This window comes from Chlorocebus sabaeus, chromosome 6 (genome assembly GCF_047675955.1).
Source record: "Chlorocebus sabaeus isolate Y175 chromosome 6, mChlSab1.0.hap1, whole genome shotgun sequence".
NCBI classification, from domain to species: domain Eukaryota; kingdom Metazoa; phylum Chordata; class Mammalia; order Primates; family Cercopithecidae; genus Chlorocebus; species Chlorocebus sabaeus.
The window spans coordinates 15,460,587-15,479,340 of NC_132909.1; the positions used below are offsets into that span (position 1 = coordinate 15,460,587).

An 18,754-nucleotide genomic window follows, 5' to 3' on the forward strand; every position below is an offset into this window, starting at 1 on the left:
CCCTCCAGTCCACCAGAGGGCAGCAGAGTCCCTCCCAGCCTGGAGCCTTCCCAGGGGATGCAGACCACCATCCACAGACCTCATAGCCAAGAAAGGTCCACCCTCACCAGGATCACCTGGGTCCAAGTCCTAGCACCCTCCATGCCCCCACATGGACTCTGTCAGCTCCTCCCTGACCTGGCGGCCGCCAACCTAACACCACTCCCTCTGCAGGCAGCTCCTGCCCCACACACCTGCTCCTTCCCTGGGATCAGCTAAACACATATCTCCCAGGGCAGTGCTGGTGTAGGTGACACCGCACTGGGCGCTTTCCCCTCATGACCTCTCTCCATCCTCATCAACTCTTTCTGTCACTACTCCCTGAATGTCCGCCCCTGCTCCATGTGTCCTGTTCTCTGGGGCATCCTAGGCCAAGCCTAGTGCTGACACAGAACAGCAGTTGCCTAAGGGCCCACAGACTCCCTGGGAATCAGTCTGGTACCCTGTGACCTGTCTGCCCACTGCACCCCGTGGGGCGAAGAGCGCGTGTGATCGTCACACACAGGCACCATCTAGGATGTGGTCACCTACCCGTGGTTATCTCTTGGGCAGACAGACCTCTCTTGTGTCCCTGCCAGGAGAAGGGGGTATAATTGTTCTTTGCTTCCAGAACAAAACTCACCCCCACCCGCTTTTTCAGGAGTGAGCAATGTCCCTCCAGAAAGGTTCTCTGGCAACTGCTTGTTCCTCCTCTACAGAGAGCAACTTGGCCAGGTCAAAACCCTCAGGACAGACCCCTGGGTATGTCAGCACATGGAGGGCTGAGCCCATCATGACCACGGAGTAAGTCAGGATGAATCTTTCCAGCTCTGAACCCCTGCTCTGTCCCAGGCTCCCCTTCCTGCGTCTCAACGAGCCATGTTCTAAGGAATTCTTGGGTAACTCCCCACTTCCTCCTGCACCACCATGGGGAAGGTGTGGTAAACATAGGACAATCAGCTGGACAGAAAAAGAGGACACCAAAGATGGTCAGGAAGAAATAGGAAACCCTGAGCTCAGCCACTAGAGAGCAATAAAGTGACTGAGAACTGTCCCTTTGACCATGGGACTCACAGCCCCCACTGAACAACCACCACAGGCCTCTCCTCCTAAGAGGCATGAGAGATTCACTCTGCACAGCTCCAGGAAGCATAGTTTCCTCTAGGACACCCAGGTCCTGAATGTCCAACCTTGGAAGCTGCAACCAAGCTAGACACAATTAGAGAAAGGAAGGGTCCCTGTCACCAGACAACACACAGCTCACCCACAGAACAATGGGGTGTCCCTGTGACAGGGATCTGGTGCAGCTCTAACCTCCTGCACTGAAGGGGAGAGCCAGATGGGGATGAAAGAGGGCAAAGGACACGAATGTGCACCCAAACCCAGAGCCATGGGGACAGCAGGAGGCTGAGGCCCAGAACTGTGTTTGCCCAACCTACAGGGTATGTGTGTGACTGTGTGTGTCTGTGCGTGTCTCTTTTGTGTATGTGTTTGTGTTTCTGCACATAGTGTGCATCGAGATGTGGTGACAGAATCACTGCTGAAATAGACAGAGGCCTCCACAATTCCCAGGGACTTGACATACAGACAAAAGGAAAAAGACAAGGAGGGACAAGGAGGCAAGACTGAGAGGGGAGGGGACAGAGAGGTGTCCTGGGCACAGACCCCACCCATGAGCCTGAGAAGTGCTCCTGCCCCGGGAAGAGGCTCAGCACAGAAGGAGGAAGGACAGCACAGCTGACAGCTGTGCTCAGAAAGTTTCTGGATACCAGGCTTATCTCCACAGAGGAGAACACGCAGGCAGCAAAGGACATGGGGCCCCTCTCAGCCCCTCCCTGCACACTGCACATCACCTGGAAGGAGCTCCTGCTCACAGGTGAGGAGAGAACTCCCTGGGAGAGGACAGGAGGAGGAAGCAGAGTGATTGGATGGGGTTTCCTGGACAGGACGGCGTTCTAAGAAATAAAAGAAGCCAGCACTTTGGGAGGGTGAGGTGGGTGGATTGTGAGTTCAGGAGTTCAACACCAGTCTGGTCAACACAGTGAAGCCCAGTCTCTACTAAAAATACAAAAAATTAGCCAGGTGTGGTGGTGTGCTCCTGTAATCCTAGCTACTTGGGAGGCTGAGGCAGGAAATTTACATGAACCTGGGAGGCAGAAGTTGCAGTGAGCCGAGATCGCACCACTGCACGCCAGCCTGGGCGACAGTACGAGATTCCGTCTCAAAAAAATAAAAGAAAGAAAGAAAGAAAGAAGGAAGAAACAAAAAACAGGAAAGAAGGCTCTGTTGTAGCCTGGATAGGGGAAAATACACCAAAGAGGGACAGGGGTTAAAACAGGAGAATCACATTGAACCAGAATTGGTAAGAGGTAGGAAAATCTCAAGTGTTCTGTTTTCCTGGTTAATCAGCACTGGACATCACATTTTGTAAAATGATAATAATAACTATTATGAGATGACACTTCAAATGAAAATATAAGCAGGGCATGAAACACTGTCCTCAGCAAAAAACCTCAACAATTGAGGAAAGAAAAAAAGAAACAACCCAGGCATGGAGGGCCCTGGGAACTCTCACATCTACAGAAGTCTGCAGCCTGTTCCAGGCACTGGGATGCAACCAAGATCACAAAAGTCACTGTCCTCATGGAGCGCACACGGTCATGGGGAGGAAGACAGACATGCAAAGAGATCTAGAATGTGAGGTCAGGTGTTGACAAGTGCTCTGGAGGGAGCAGAGCAGGGAAAGGTCAGAAAAGGAAGACCCAGGGTCTCTGACGGAAGTATCAGGAAAGAAGTCTAAGGATGCCCTGATGTAAGCAGGACCTGAGGGTGTTGTGGAGGGAGCCATGAAGATCCCTGGGGAAGAGGATTCCAAACAAAAATGCCAAGGTCAGAGGGTTGAAGGAATGGGGGTCATGCTGCTGACCTTCACCCAGTAGGACAGTAGGACACACACACACACACAAACACACACACACAAAGCAGTGTGTGTGCGTCCTAATGTCCTAGTGGGGTGTGTGTGTAGCTTCAAGGCTGATGATTGAAGAGATCTTCTCAGGACCCAGGGCCCAAAGCTTTCACCCCCATACATAGGTCTCAATATTGACCGATGCTCTCTCCACCTCCTAGCATCACTTTTAATCTTCTGGAACCCGCCCACCACTGCTCAAGTCACAGTTGAAGCCCAGCCAACCAAAGTTTCCGAGGGGAAGGATGTTCTTCTACTTGTCCACAATTTGCCCCAGAATCTTACTGGCTACAGCTGGTACAAAGGGCAAATAACGGACCACCACCATTACATTACATCATATGTGATAGACACTGAAACAATTATATTTGGGCCTGCATACAGTGGACGAGAAACAGTATATTCCAATGCATCCCTGCTGATCCAGAATGTCACCCGGAACGACACAGGATCCTACACCATACAAATCATAAAGCGAGGTGATAGGACTGAAGGAATAACTGGACATTACACCTTATACCGTGAGTGATTCCACATGATCCCTGGGTGTCGGGGTGAGGGTCACTTCTACTTTGCACACACAGGATTGTCAGACCTAGACTGTGCCTGTGTCCCTCTCTGCATTATGTCCCATGTTGGGGTTTTGGCATTTAGTGCAGGACACACACAGAGGAGACAAACTTCAACAGATCAGAATTCCTTTCCTGCCTCCAGACCCTGCAGACACTTGCTGCACAGGAAGGACAGTCTGATGGGGGGTGGGGGGTTGCTCAGCAGGAGGAGATCAGTCTCAGCCAAGAACCTCATGTCCTCTTCATAAACTTGTCCCTGAAAAAAAAAACCCTGGAGAACTGAGTAGGGCTTTGCCTAAGAGGCCTCATGAGATACTCTCAGAGAAGCTCAGTCCTAGAAGCCTCAACCCCAGACCCCTGTCCCTAAATCCTTACTCCAGATAAAGCTGAGGAGCCTGTGCCAGGGCTGGGTTGTGGCAGGGCTTACTGGGACCAAGCATTTACCAGCTGTCTGAGGACTGTGTCTCCTGGAGCTGCTCACTGCCAGGGCTCTGCCCTCAGAGCCTCATCTGGGCAAGGACAGAGCTTTCTTCACCTGAGACTCAGAGCGGAGAGGACAGAAAGACAAGCTTTCTAGGCCATCAGTCAACTGCCTTGTGAGGCTTAGAACACTCCATAGAAAGTCTAATGTCCCCAGAAGCAGAAACAGAAGAGAGAAAAGTACCTGGCAGCAGCTTGTCCACAGGGGTCTGACCTAAAGGTGCTCTCTCATGGGAGTGAATAATAATAAATGCTGTTTGTGTGAACACCTCCACTGTGCCAAGCGTTAGGTCTGGTGACTGTGAAGAATTTACAATGTATTCACAGATAGCATGAAAAGCCACAGTCCATTTGCCATTTCGCTTTTATGACTGAGAGAAAACTGAGGCACAGGAAGGCACAGTCACTGAACCAGAGTCACACAAACACAAAAGGCAGATCAGGGTCACATGAGGTCTGTCTGCAGCCACAGACCCATCCTCTCCTCCACCAGAAGTGAGGAATCATTGGGTTCCAAGGACCCCATAGTCATTTATTGGCTCAAATCCTCTCTTCTGAGGCATCCAAACCTCAGAGGAGTGAGAGCAAATGGTCAGCTGATTAGTCTGCACTCCAGAACTAAATCACCTGCCTCAACTGTCAGAGTCAGTGCAAAAAATGTTCAGGCCTCCCTCTCAGATCTTAACCCCTATCACTGAACCTGAAATCCTGTTTCCCAAAGTGTCCATGTCATTGGCATGACAAGATAAAGGAAGGGAGCTTGTGTTCTTTCCCCACTCACGCCCTGCACCAGCACAGGCCCAGTGAGAGACACACACTCAGGTGCTCTCACATAACAAATGAAGGAATCGAATGAAGAAAAGAGTGATCCATAACCTCTTTAGAGACTGGATCTCAGATATAGAATCCTAGGAGGTTCTAGCCACACCTGTCCCTTCTCCTTCAGAGGCTGACACCCATGTTTCATCCCCCGACAACCTCTTGCCATTAAAGACACCCCACCTCATGTAACTCTGCAGCTCCTTGGGCACCGGAGAGTTTTCAGGGTTGCCTGGTCCTGGACTGTGGAAATGGGGACACCTAGTCCTTGGGGTCTCTGAAGTCACTGTAGGCCCCACTGTTCGCTGCCATGCTGTCTCTGCCTCTCTCTGCTTCTCTGTGTCACTCATCTTCCTCCCACTTCATTCTAACTGGCAAGCCCTGTCCTGCACAGCTTCTTCCTCCACCCCTAGGCCTTCCCCAGACACTCCCTCTAACTAGGCTGACTGTTCTATTCCCTTCCTGCTAACACTGTGGAATGGCCCACGTCCCAGGAAATGGGAAAGGCACAGAAATCATCCGGAGTTGCCACTACTGCCAGGCTTCATCTTGAGCCAGTGTCCCCAGGTCACTAAAAGAATGAGCTCCCACTGTATCCCCATCCAAGGCTCTTTCCTTTGTGAGGCTGTTCTGTGGACAAGACCATGGAACATGGATAGACAACTCCTCCATCCACTCTTATAATTCCCAGACAAGTTCTTCTGGCCTCCTGCACAAACAAAACCAATTTATCCAGATGGTGATTTGCAGTAAATGAAGATTTTAATGACTCCAAGTCTGCCAAACAGGAGGATGGAGGTTTAGTATTACTCAAATCAGCCTCCCTAGTGGATTAGGGGTTAGAGATTTTCAAGGATAGTTTCAGGGGCACATGAGTAAAAATGGGTACTGCTGATTTTTTGAGGATGGAGTCATGCGGGCGGAGGGAAATGATCTGTTTGTGCTTGAATCTGACTCTAGGTGGGGACCACGTGACTGGCTGAGTCATTGGTCATGGGTATGGATGAGGTCAGTGGGTTGACAGAATGCAAAGAATGAGAAACATCTCAAAAGACCAATCTCAGGTTCTACAATAGTGATGTTATCTCGAGCAGCAATTAGTTACAAATTTTGTAAACTCTAGCCAAATGACATTTAAGCAGTAAGAGATTATAGAAACTGTGCCTACATTTGAGCAGAATTCAGTTCCCTCCTATAATCTTACTCTCATGGTGCTTCACCAGTTTTACAAAGGCAATCCCTGGGCCAAGTAAGGGTATTAGTTTTATGGAGGAAACATTATTCTTCCTTCAAAATTAAACCATAAACTAAATTCCTCCCATGGTTATCCTGCCCTATGTCCAGGAATGAGTGAGGACAGCCAGCCTGAGACTAGATGCCAGATGGAGTCAGCCATACCTGTTTGCTGTCACTGTTGTAATCTTTGCACTGACTCACCAGGGTGTCAGAGGCTGGACAGGCCTGCTGTTTCCCAAGCCCATGGACTGATTTCACCCATTTCATTTGTGACTCCATCCTCCACCTTCTATGGAGCTCACATTCTCCAGTCACTTCCTAGAGACTTCTGGTTTCTTGTCAGGCATATAACAAGCTTCAAATTTGTCACTCACTTTTAAGAATAAGTAAAAAGCTGAACAAACTCAAAAGTCAACAACTCGTTAAAATCCCGCGGAGATGGCCAGTCACAGTGGCTCAGGCCTGTAATCCCAGCACTTTGGGAGGCCGAGGTGGGTGGATCACGATGTCCGGAGATCACAACCATCCTGGCCAACATGGTGAAACCCCGTCTGTATTAAAAATACAAACAAATTAGCCTGGTGTGTTTCCGGGCACCTGTAGTTCAGCTCCTCTGGAGGCTGAGGCAGGAGAATGGCATGAACCCGGGATGCGGAGCTTGCAGTGAGCCAAGGTCGTGCCACTGCACTCCAGCCTGGGCAACACAGCGAGACTCCACCTCAGAAATAAAAAAAAAGAAAAGTTCTGTTAGAGAAATGAAGAATGCTTTTGATGCTTTCTGGTAGAGTGCACACAGCTGAGGAAAGAATTCCTAACTTGAGGATGTTTCAATAGAAACTCCCAAAACTGAAACAGGAAAGTTCAAAAAGAGTGATGGAAAAAAAAGTGGAACAACATTTTCAACTTCATATGTAACATTTTGTATTGACAATTGCAATTTTTAAATGTTGTAGTTGTGGGACAACTACCAAGTCTGTAACACACACGTAATAGGAATACTGGTGGTTTTGGGGACCTGTTGGAGGTGGCCAGGTGGCTGCTATCTAGTGGTTTTACTGCCTGTGGCACATATGATTGTTTCCTCATGATGATGCCATTTTCATAAGTTGGAGTTCTTCGTGTGGGAGGCACATGAGCCATTGGCGTCTCACTTGGACTCTTCCTAATTCACATAAACTGAAACTCGAGTTGTATTTCCTGAGGTTGAGAGAAAATGAAGAAAGCATTTCACATACCTGTTTTGGGCTCTTCCCCATTTTTCCTAACTCTGCACAGAAATTAGAAACAGGGAGCTCTTTCTATATTTACTAACATAACACTCATCACTTCTTTTAATTCAGCATCATTCCTCCCTTTAAGTAATTGACAAACTGACCAGTTCTGTCCTTTTAATGGGACTCTCTCTACTAAAGGACTTGCTAATTTCAAATCATCTTTGGCATCTTTCTTTGAGCATGTGATCCTGCTGGAATTCATGGCGCACCTAAAATTTAATTAGGTATCAAGACAAATACTACTACCAGCAATTGATCTTAGATGTTTGGACTATCAGTAAAACTTTCCACTTATGACAACATTTTAATGTTTCCCCCAAATCTTTTTTTGTTTTGTTACTAGAGTCAGAACATAACATGAGTTCTAAACTCCTGACAACATTTTATGGAAAAATTACAATATTACAAATTGAGCATCCCAAATCCAGAAATCCAAAATCTGAAATGCTCCAAAATCCAACACTTCCGACCACTGATGTGATGCTAGAAAGAAGTGCTCACTGGAGCATTTTGGATTTTAAATTTTTCAGAGGTAGGATGCTAAACCAGTAATATCTACTGCAAATATTCCAAAATAAAAAAAAGTTAGAAATCCAAAACACTTGGTTTTAAGCATTCTGCGTATGGAACACTTTATCTGTATGAACTATAGGCATGAAGCTGTACTGGAGATCTCCCGAACCTCCTCATCCTGCGTAACTGAAACCGCACACCCACGGAACAATGCCCTATTCCCCCAACCCCAGCTCCTGGAAACTATTATTCTACTCTCCGATTCATTCTGGAATCCACTGAGATGAGGTACATAAAGTAGTCAAACTTACAATATCAGAGAGTAGAATGTCTAATGAGAGAAAGTATCCGCAAGACTTCTTCCCAAACATTGGTCTAATAGCCACCAAACCCGTGTGGTCCATGAGGGCCAGATTTCCATCACCACTTCAAGTTCGGCCTTTCCACAATCAGTTCTGCATTTGCAAACATCCACATGTATTTCTAGAAAGATACACATGGTAATCACCTGCCCTCTACAGGGGGAAGGGAACATCATGCATACAGGACAGGGAACGTGGTCTTGGTCCAAAGCTATCAGCTCTTGCTTGTCGCCTTCACTTTTTGTAGGTCATCCCATGGACTCTGTTCTATCTTTAGAGATCACTGGCTCAAGTCAGTTCACTATGAGACAGCTGGGAATACTGCCCCAACTTGTAGCTCCACTGCCTGATGACTGAACTGACCTCCAGGCTTGACTCTGGTCTCCCCTGTGTTATTTCTGCTGAAGTACACAATCACAGGCCAGGCTTCCCAGTACCCAAAGTTTAAGGACAATGGGGAGTTCCATCATCCATCTCTAGGATGTCCTTGGAAAGGGAAGGTGCAGAGAAAGCATACCTTGGGGGACAAAGTAAGACTGAAACTAAGAAGATTCCAGCACTGCATGCTCCAGGTGAGGACCCCAAGGTGGGCCAGCCAGGCAGTTGGAGAGGGAGGGACTCAGAGAGGCACCAGGGGCTGTGACTGCTGGTCCCATATCTTTCCATGACCCAACGCTGCTGCTCAATTCACACTTGAGAAAGTCTGTGCTTCTCCCACATGAAGCAGGCAGCCTCACAATCTCTGAGCCCTCAGATTGCCATGCATCTGTCTTGTAACACACACATCTGCCATGGGCTTTTAAGGACTGGGGTAGGCTGAGAGGTGGGAAAGGCTATCTCTGATTGAAAAATGTCTTTGGGGGAATCAAAGGTGCCACACAGGGCAATCTTCTCTGTTATTTGCACAGTGGAGACTCCCAAGCCCTACATCTCCAGCAGCAACTTAAACCCCAGGGAGGCCGCGGAGACTGTGATCTTATCCTGTGATCCTGACACTCAGGACGTAAGCTACTTGTGGTGGATAAATGGAAAGAGCCTCCGTAACAGTCGCACGTTGCAGTTGTCCGAAAACAACAGGATCCTCATTCTATTTGTTGTCACAAAGGATACTACAGGACCCTATGAATGTGAAATGAAGAACCCAGTGAGTTCCAGCCGCAGTGACCCAGTCACCCTGAATCTCCTCTGTGAGTATCTTCTGTTCCTCTGTGAGCCAGGCTGCCATCCCAAATATACATGGCCAGAGGCCAGGCCTCTCAGTCCCTCTCAGGTGCAAGTACAGAGACTTTTACCTCTGGACATCAAAGCTGGCCATGACTACTAAGAGTAGGCTTATACTTGATCAACAGTGGGAGAGAAATGCTGCTCCTGTCATGGGAGAATCAGTTTCCACAGCTTATGATAGGAAAAACAGGTTAGTGCCTCAGGTTCCAGACCAGTGAACACAGCAGGGATTTGGCTGGGACTTTAATGTGACTTAGCTCACAGGGTCACTGTGGCCCTTCCACAGACCAGGATTTTCCCTTTCCTTTGACAACATCACCTGTGACTTTATTCTCTTTGCTCCAGATGGCCTGGATGCCCCCACCATTTCTTCTGCATACACCTATTACCATACAGGGGAAGTCCTCAAGCTCTCCTGTCTCACAGACTCTCACCCACTGGCAGAGCATTCTTGGCTGATTGATGGGATGTTCCAGCAATCAGCACAAGTATTCTTTATGCCCCAAATCACTAAAACATATAGAGGGTGCTATATCTGGTTCATCCATAACTCAGCCACTGGTGGAACAAATCTCATAATCAAGAGGATCATAGTCCCTGGTAAGTGGATCCCTGGAGCATTGGCAATATGTTTTCCAGTGAAGCCTATCTGGCTATCAGGGAAGAGCCGTGTGTCCTCTGCAAAGGGAGAGAGAAAATCAAAATCCCAGGACAGGGAATATGTTTCTGCTTGAAAACCACCAGCTTTTGCCTGTACCCTTCACTCATTCTAGATCATTCTTTAGAGTTTGCACTAACAATGAACAATGTGAATGGAAATTCAGAAAGAATTTCCATTCACATTAACATCAAAAAGAATAAAATATTTTGGAATAAGTTTAACCAAAAAGGTCAAAGGGTTATACCCTGAAAACTACAAAATATTACTGAAAGAAATTAAAGACGACATCAATATATGGAAAGACATTTCATTTTCACGGATTGGAAGAATCAATATTTTTAGGAAAGCAATACTACCCAAAGTGAGCTCCAGATTCAACACAACTCCTACCAGAATCCCAGTAACATTTTTTGCAGAATTACAAAAATCTGTCCTAAATCTGACCTGACAGGCTCTTATTAATGATGGCCACAAGAGAGACACTGAGAAAAAGATGCAACCATGAAAAGGTGGAAACTTTTGATGACATAGAAAATAGCAATCAGCCTCTCTCACATCCCAAAGCCCTCAAAAATATACGAGTGCAGCATGGCCAGTATGGAATTGCCCAAAACCTAATCACCAAGCTAGAAATGTGGTGAAAGAAAAAAAAAAAAAGAGCAAGAATATATTTGGCTTATCACCTCCCACTTTGGTGCACTAATCTGATGCTGAAAAGAAATGTTCACTGGAGCATTTCAGATTTTGAATCCTTCAGATTTGGAATGCTAAACCAGTAACTACACAACAAATATTTCTGAATCAAGAAATGTCAGAAATTCAAAACACTTTTTGCCCAAAGTCTTATGTATAAGTAATACTCAATTTGTGAGAATTGTAGGCATCAAGCTGTACAGCAGATCTCTAGAACCTCCCCGTCTTGCATAACTGAAACTGCTCACCCATGAACAACTTCTGATTCTCCCAACTCCCAGTTTCTGGCAACCAACAGTCTCTTCTCAGATTCACTCTGGAATCCACTTACATGATGTCCCTAGATTAGTCAAACCCATGGAATCAGAGAGTAGAGGCTCCAATGAAAGAAAATATTCAAAATTTCTCCCCAAATTTGTCTCATATCCATCAAACACACATGGTCCATGAGGACCATATTTCTGGCAGTTCATTCCCACCCTTTCCACCAGTCCGTTCTGCATCAGCAAATGTCAACATGTGTTTCTGGAAAGATCCATATGGTCTTCACCTGTCCTCTGCAGAAGGAGAGGAAACTTAAAGAACCCAAAACAGGGAACATGGTTCTGCTCCCAAGCCACCAGCTCCTGCCTGACCCCTTCACTCTTTCTAGATCACTCCTTGCACTCTGCTCTATCTTTGGAGGTCACTGGAACAAGTAAGTCATCATGAAACCCCTGTAGAAAACTACCCCACCTTGTGCCTCCACTGCCTGATGACTGAACTGACCTCCAGACTTGACTCTGGTCTCCCCTGTCTTCTTTCTGCTGAAACATCCAGTCCCAGGCCAGGCTGCTCAGTATCTTCAGGGTTTCAGGACAATGGGAAGTCCCATTATTACTCATCTCTAGAATGTCCTTGGCAATGGAAACTGCAGAGAAATCACCTCTAGGGGGGCAAAGTAGGATGGAATTTGGAAGGGGCCCAGCAGTTGCACATTCCAGGTAAGGAACCCAAGGTGAACCAGCCAGTCAGTTGATTAGAGAGGGACTGGGAGGGGTACCAGGGCCTGTGACTCCCACTGACGTGTCTGTCCATGACCCAACACTGCTGCTCAATTCACACTTGAGAAAGTCTGTGCTTCCCTAAGACAGAGCAGGCGGCCTCACAGTCTTTGAGCCCTTAGATCATCATCATGCATCTGTCTTGTGACACATGCACCAGCTATTGACTTTCAAGGACTCAGGAGGGCTGAGAGGTGGGAGATGCCAACTCTGATTGAAGGATGCCTGTGGAGGAATCAAAGGTGCCACACTGGACAATCTTCTCTCTGCTGTCCACACAGCAGAGCTGCCCAAGCCCTACATCACCAGCAACAACATCACCCCATTTAGAATAAGAATGCTGTAGCCTTAACTTGTGAACCTAAGACTCAGGACTATACCTACATGTGGTGGGTAAATGGTCAGAGCCTCCCAGTCTGTCCCAGGCTAAAGTAACCCGGTAAAACCAGGATCCTCATTCTACCCAATGTCACAGGAAATGATACAGGACCCTATGAATGTGAAATATGGGACCGAGTTGCTAGCATCTGCAGTGACCCAGTCACCCTGGATGTCCTCTGCATCTTTGTTTCCTCTGTGGGCCAGGCCACCAGCTTAAATCCAAACTACCAGAGACCAGACATCTCAGTCTGTCTCAGGTCCACTTACAGACAATTTTATTTCTGGACACCCGAGTGGGACATGACTCCCTGCCCTGGGAAAACCTGGTTAGGCGCAGCCTTAACCAAGAATATAAGGGGAAGGGATGCTCTTGTCATGGGAGACTTGGGGGCTACAGCCTGTGATGGGAGAAACAGGTGAATACCTCAGGCCTTGGCTCAGTGAACACAGAAGGGGTTTGGCTGGGACTTGAGGGTGTGTCTTGGCTCAGGGGGACACTGTGTCAATTTAAGAGACCAGGAGCGTCCCCTTCCCTTGGACGACATCATCTGTGGCTTTATTCTCTTTACTCCAGATGGTCCAGACATCCCTAGCATTTTCCCTTCATTGACCGACTACCGTTCAGGACAAAACCTCTACTTGTCATGCTTCGCGGACTCTAATCCACCGGCAGAGTATACTTGGACGATAAATGGGAAGTTTCTGCAAACAGGACCAAGGATCTATATCCCCCAAATTACTACAAACCATAGCGGGCTCTATCATTGCTCTGTTCGTAACTCAGCCACTGGCAGCGAACGTTCCACATTCAAGACGATCAGAGTCTCTGGTAAGTGGATCTCTGCATCATTGACAATAGGGTTTTAGGTGGAGTATATCTGGCTTTCAGAGAAGAGTCAGGAAAACATTTTTATTCCCAGTCTGTGTCCAATGGACATAAGCAAATCCTAAATTCTCCTTTTGAACCCTCCCAAATTGTCTCTACAGACTCTCTTCACCTTGTTTTCCTGTTTTCTCATGGCTGACATTCCGTCCAGTCTGACAAGGGTAGGGATGGGGCTTTCTCAGCCCTGAGCCCTATGTGGTGGAAGAGGCTTCACAGCGGGACAAGAAGGAGAGTCCTCAAGGTCATGTTGCTTCTCGCTGTCACCAACACGTCCCTTTCTGCCACGTCTTTGTTTCCTTTTACCTACTCCATGAGCTACAAGGAACATCTGAGGCTTTGAAACAAGCTCACAATTTTCCGTCAAATGAGAGGAGGAAGCCCCTTGGATGAGGGAGGAGCAGCTCAGACTGCTGCCTTCTCTGCTCCAGGCTTCTCTGGTGACTGGCCCTGCCTGACTCCACCTGGGGTGAGACCAGCATGTATGGAGAAAGAGCCCTGGTGGCCTGTCCTGAATTTGGCTAAATCGAGCTGCCAGTTGAAGTGAAGCCTAGGCTACAGGGAAATAAGAAGAGAGGGAGTCTCGGGGAAGACTCTTGAGCTGTGTCCTGGCTCTGAAGTCACCGGCTCTATGAGGCTGTGGACACTGCATGTGGGACACAGCACAGAGGACAGTGAGTGATGCACACTTGAATAAATAGGGAGATTCATCTCTGGGGCTCTGCATGGCAGGAAAGGGACAGTGAAAAAAGTGTGTATTTATAGAGTGTAAGACTACCAGGACACTTTATATGTATCTAATATAAGACTTATCATTAACTATTTCTAAATGTGCAATTTAGTGTTGTGTAACTGTCACACTATCCATTTCCAGAACTTTTTCCTTTTACCATATTAAACCTCTGTACCCTATAAACAGTAACTCTCACTTCTCCCCCTATCCCTTAGCACATACCATTCTACTTTCTGTCTCTATGTAACTGGCTATTCTATCTTTTATAAATGGAATTATAGAATAATTATCCTTTCATGTCTGGCTTATTTCAGTTAGCATGATGTCTTCAAGGTTCATCCACTTTGCACGATGTATTGGAATTTTACTCCTTGTTAAGGTTGAGTAACATTTCGATGTAGAGATATACCTCATTTGCCTACCCACTTATCTTTCAGTGGACTTTTCCGTTGTTTCCGTTTTTTGGCTATTGTGTGTAATGCTTCTCTGAACATCAATGTGCAAATATTTGTTCAAATTTTTTCCATTCTATAGGCAGTATGTCCAGAAGTGGAATTGCTGGATCGAATGGTAATTTGTTGTTTAATTTTTTGAGAAACAGCCACACCACTTTTTACAGTGGCTATAACATTTCCCATTCCCATCAGTAATGCACTAGAGCTCCAATTTTTCCATCTATTTGAAAACACTTGTTTTGTATTGCTGTCATTGTTGTTTATCAAAGCCATCCTAAAGTGTGTGAGGTGGTGTCACATTGTGGTTTTGATTTGTATATCTCTATGTATTCATGACGCTGAGGAACTCTGCATGGGCTTATTGGATATTTGCATATATTCCTTGGAGAAAACTCTATTTTAATCCTTTGTTCATTTTTTAATTGGATTGTTGGATGTTTGCTGTTGTTAACTTGTAGTTTTTCATGTATTCTGGAAATTAATTTCTTATCACACTTATAATTTGCAAATATTTTTCTCATTTCATAGGTTGCCTTTTTACTTTCTTGATAGTATTCTTCAATGTATAAAAGATTTTGATTTTTATGAAGTCCAATTTATCCATTTTATTTGTTGCCTATGCTTTTGTTGTTACAACCAAGAAATCGTTGTGAAATCCAGTATCATGAAGTTTTTCTCCTGTTTTCTTCTAAGAGTTGTGTAGATTTTGCTCTTACATTTAGATCTTTGATCTATTGTGCGTTTATTTTTGTATATGATGCTAGGTAAAGGTTCCACTCATTCTTGCCCTGGGATATCCAGCTTTTCCAGTATCATTCGGTGAGAACACTGTCCTTTCCCCATTGAACGATCTTGGCACACTCGATGAAAATCATTTGGCCATATATGCAAGTATTTCTTTCTGGGCTCTCTGTTCTATCTTATTAATTTCTAAGTCCTCCTTTATGCAAGTACCACACTGTATTGGTTACTGGGGCTTTGGAGTAAATGCTGACATCAGGAAGTGTGAGTCCTCCAGCCTCATTGTTCCTCTTCAATGTTGTTTGTCTCTTAGAGTCATAAGATTCAATATATATTTTAGGACGGATTTTTCTTTTACTGCAAAAATGTCACTGAGATTCTGATAGGAATTGTATTGAATCTGCAGCTCACTTTGGGTGGCATTGTCTTCCTGACAATAGTGTGTCTTCTAATTCATGAAAACAAAATGTCTTTCATTTTATTGATGTCAACATTAAGCAATATTTTATGGATTTCAGGTATTATCATTTCACCTCTTTGGTTAAACTTATTCGTAAATATTTTAATCTTTTTGATGTTAATACAAATTAAAATTTTTCTCTTAATTGCCCTTCAGATTGTTCATGGTTAGTGTGTTGAAATACAAATGATGTTTGAATGTTGATTTTGTATTGTGGAACATTACTGAATTCATTTATTAATTCTAATAGGTTTGTTCCATCTTAGGATTTTCTACATATAAGTTCAAGTTATCTGCGAACAGAAATTATTTTACTCCTTTCTTCCAATTTGAACGTCTTTTTAAAAATTCTTGCCTAATTTTCCTGACCAGACAATTCAATACTACATTGAATAGAATTGTCAAAAGCAGCATCCTTGTTCCTGCTCATACAGAGAAAGCTTTCAGTCTTTCTCCATTGAGTATGATGTTAGCATTGGGTTTTTCACATATTACCTTTATGTTAAGATAGTTTCCTTCCATTCTTAGTTCGAATGCTTTTATTATGAAAAAATACTGAATTTCATCAAATACTTTTATTGATTCATCTTATTACTGATTATAGTTCTATTCATAGTTTTGTGTTTTTCTAGGAATTTATCTATTTCATCTAGGTTATCCAATTTATTGGCATACAATTATTTATAGTACTTTCATAATCATCATTTTATTAGAGTTGGTAGTAATCACTTCACTTCATTTTCTTTTTTCTTTTTCTTTGCTTTTTTTTTTTTTTTTTTTTTTTTTTTTGAGAGAGAGAGACAGGCTCTCACTTTGTAGGCCAGCCCAGGCTGAAATACAGTGGTGTGATTATGGCTTACTGCAGCCTCAACCTCCTGGGCTCAAGCTTTTCTCCTTCTTCAGCCTCCCAAGATACTAGGATTACAGATGCATGCCACCATGCCCAGCTAATTGGTTTTTAATTTTTTTTGTAGAGGGAGGGTCTCCCCAGGTTACCTATGCTGGTCCAAACACCTGGCCTCAAGAAATCCTCCCATTGTGACCTTCCAAAGTGCTAGGATTAAAAGATGACCCACCACGCTTGGACTCCATTTTCATTTCCGATTTTAGTAATTTTAATCTTCCTTCTTTTTTTCTTAGTCAGTCTAGTTAATGGTCATCAATTTTGTTGATTTTACTTTGAAGAATCAACATTGGTTTTATTAATTTACTGTATTCTTTTTCCATTCTCCATTTTATTTTTATCCACTCTAATCTGTATTTTGTCCTTCAGTCACTGTGCTTGGTTTAGTTTGTTCTTCTTTCATATCCTGAAGTAGGAGAGAGCTTGCTTCATACCATTCTTTTAAAGGTTTCATGCAGTCAATGAAACAAGATGCCACACACAGACGAAGCAATGTCAGCTGCTATATTACTACCATCATCATTAACTTTGAGGTCAAATAGTCCTAGAATCAAATCTCAGATCCTCCTATTACTAGCCATATGACACCAGGAGAGATTTTACACTACTCTAAGCTTGTGTCTTTTCATTGGCAAAATGGAAATAATGTCTACCTGACAGGGTTACTGTGTGAATTAAATGAGGTACAGGTAACGTGTTTAGCACAGGACCTGACACAAAGGACGTGCCCCTCAACAGTACCTATTTCCATATATATATAGAAAAAGAGGTACCACGTAAAACACTAGGACATGACTACTGACTACTTGTGGTAGAGAAAGGAAAAAAGCTAAGTGCAAAGAATCAAGACTGGTATGTTACCTTTTACCAACTGAGATGCATCCAGGTTGGGATTGAGTATATGAGATAATTTATCATGGAAGATACCTGTGAGGGAATGTGGGGCAGACGTGAAGGTAGTATGGGAGAACCCATAGACCCCTATGCAAAGTTGACTTCTGTGTAAAAGAAAGAGAAAGAAGTTTTAGGTATCAATGCATTTCTAAGAGAGTTTTTGGAAGGCTGATGGGGAATCCTCCAACCAGTCACCCATTAACGTTAAAAAGAGCATGAGAGAACTAGGCTTGCTTTCACGCCCTTGCTGGGAGCCTGTGGGAAGGAAACTTTCTGTGCAAAGGAGGTGGTGAATTTGAAATGCACTGACCTGGGCCTTCTGTCAATCAGGTCCCTGCCATGGACACCTGGCAGGTTCTCATTCACAGCTGCCACCACAGAGACACTGAGAAAAAGATGCAACCATGAAAAGGTGGAAAAGTGGAAAATTGTAATGACATAGAAAATAGCAATCACCCTTTCTCACATCTGAAAATTTTCTGAAATATCTGAGTGCAGTAGAGAATTGACAGAGGATTGATAACCTAGAAACATGGTGAGAGGGGAAAAAACTGCAGGAATATAATCATCTCCCATCAACTTTCCAACAGAAATAATGTATTCCTTGAAGAAAGAGTTATAGAGTACCTCATGTTACATGCTTGCTCCTGAGGTTCCCCCCTGTAAAATAACATCACCTCCATTCCTTCTTTTCTTTTCTTTCCATGGCAGCTCATTCAGGAATAGGACCTCCATCCTAATCATAATCCGATATTGCAGCCGTGATGTCATTTCTGTACTTCAGGAAGACTGACAGGTATGATGGCCTTTTCTCTTGTCCTGTTTCCTGCAGAGTTGACTGTCATGCTTGGGAGAGGGAGAAGATTTATTTGCCTGTATCTGGGACTGGATCTCCTCCTTCTTCCACCAAACTCCTGCTTCTCAGCACTAATTCCTGCAGTTCCCTTTCTCCCTGGCCTTTATGCTCCCTGTCCTCCACTGTCTTTTATACGTAATTATCTCCAGCCTCTGCTCATTTGTTTCTCAGATTCAAATGAGAAACACAATTTCACGTTGTGAAACCCTCTTCATTATTTTTCACATCTCTCAATAGTGTACTTCTCTCCATTCCCATAAAGCTCAAACACTTCTCAAAGTGCTGCTTGACTTCTTGTCTCCAGACTTTGAAACCTTCCTTGCATAGGACTACTTATTACCTTTCTAAAATCTAGTTAATTCACTTAATCAGGAATCTCCAGGAATCTCCTTTAGCCTATTTGGTAAATTCACATTTCTTCTATTTACTAATCCTTCTCACTTCCTTTACCTCTACTTCCTAGTGTAATTTCTACATCCTAATTAGAACTGTCTTCCTATACATCCCTGCGCCTTCACCCACATAAACATAAAATTCTTAATTCCAATGCTATGCCCAAAAACAGGATGAACTTCCCTCCACCA

General features: G+C 44.7%; 1 long non-coding RNA gene and 1 pseudogene across 1 annotated transcript in view; one reads left to right on the plus strand and one right to left on the minus strand.

Annotated features, from left to right (window-relative positions):
* LOC140711843 (uncharacterized) overlaps window positions 1-18,754 on the minus strand; it is a 480,768-nt gene that overhangs the window by 112,194 nt on the left and 349,820 nt on the right. The gene's annotated exons all lie outside the window — the stretch shown is intronic.
* Window positions 1,831-16,920, plus strand: LOC140711839 (pregnancy-specific beta-1-glycoprotein 7-like; annotated as a pseudogene).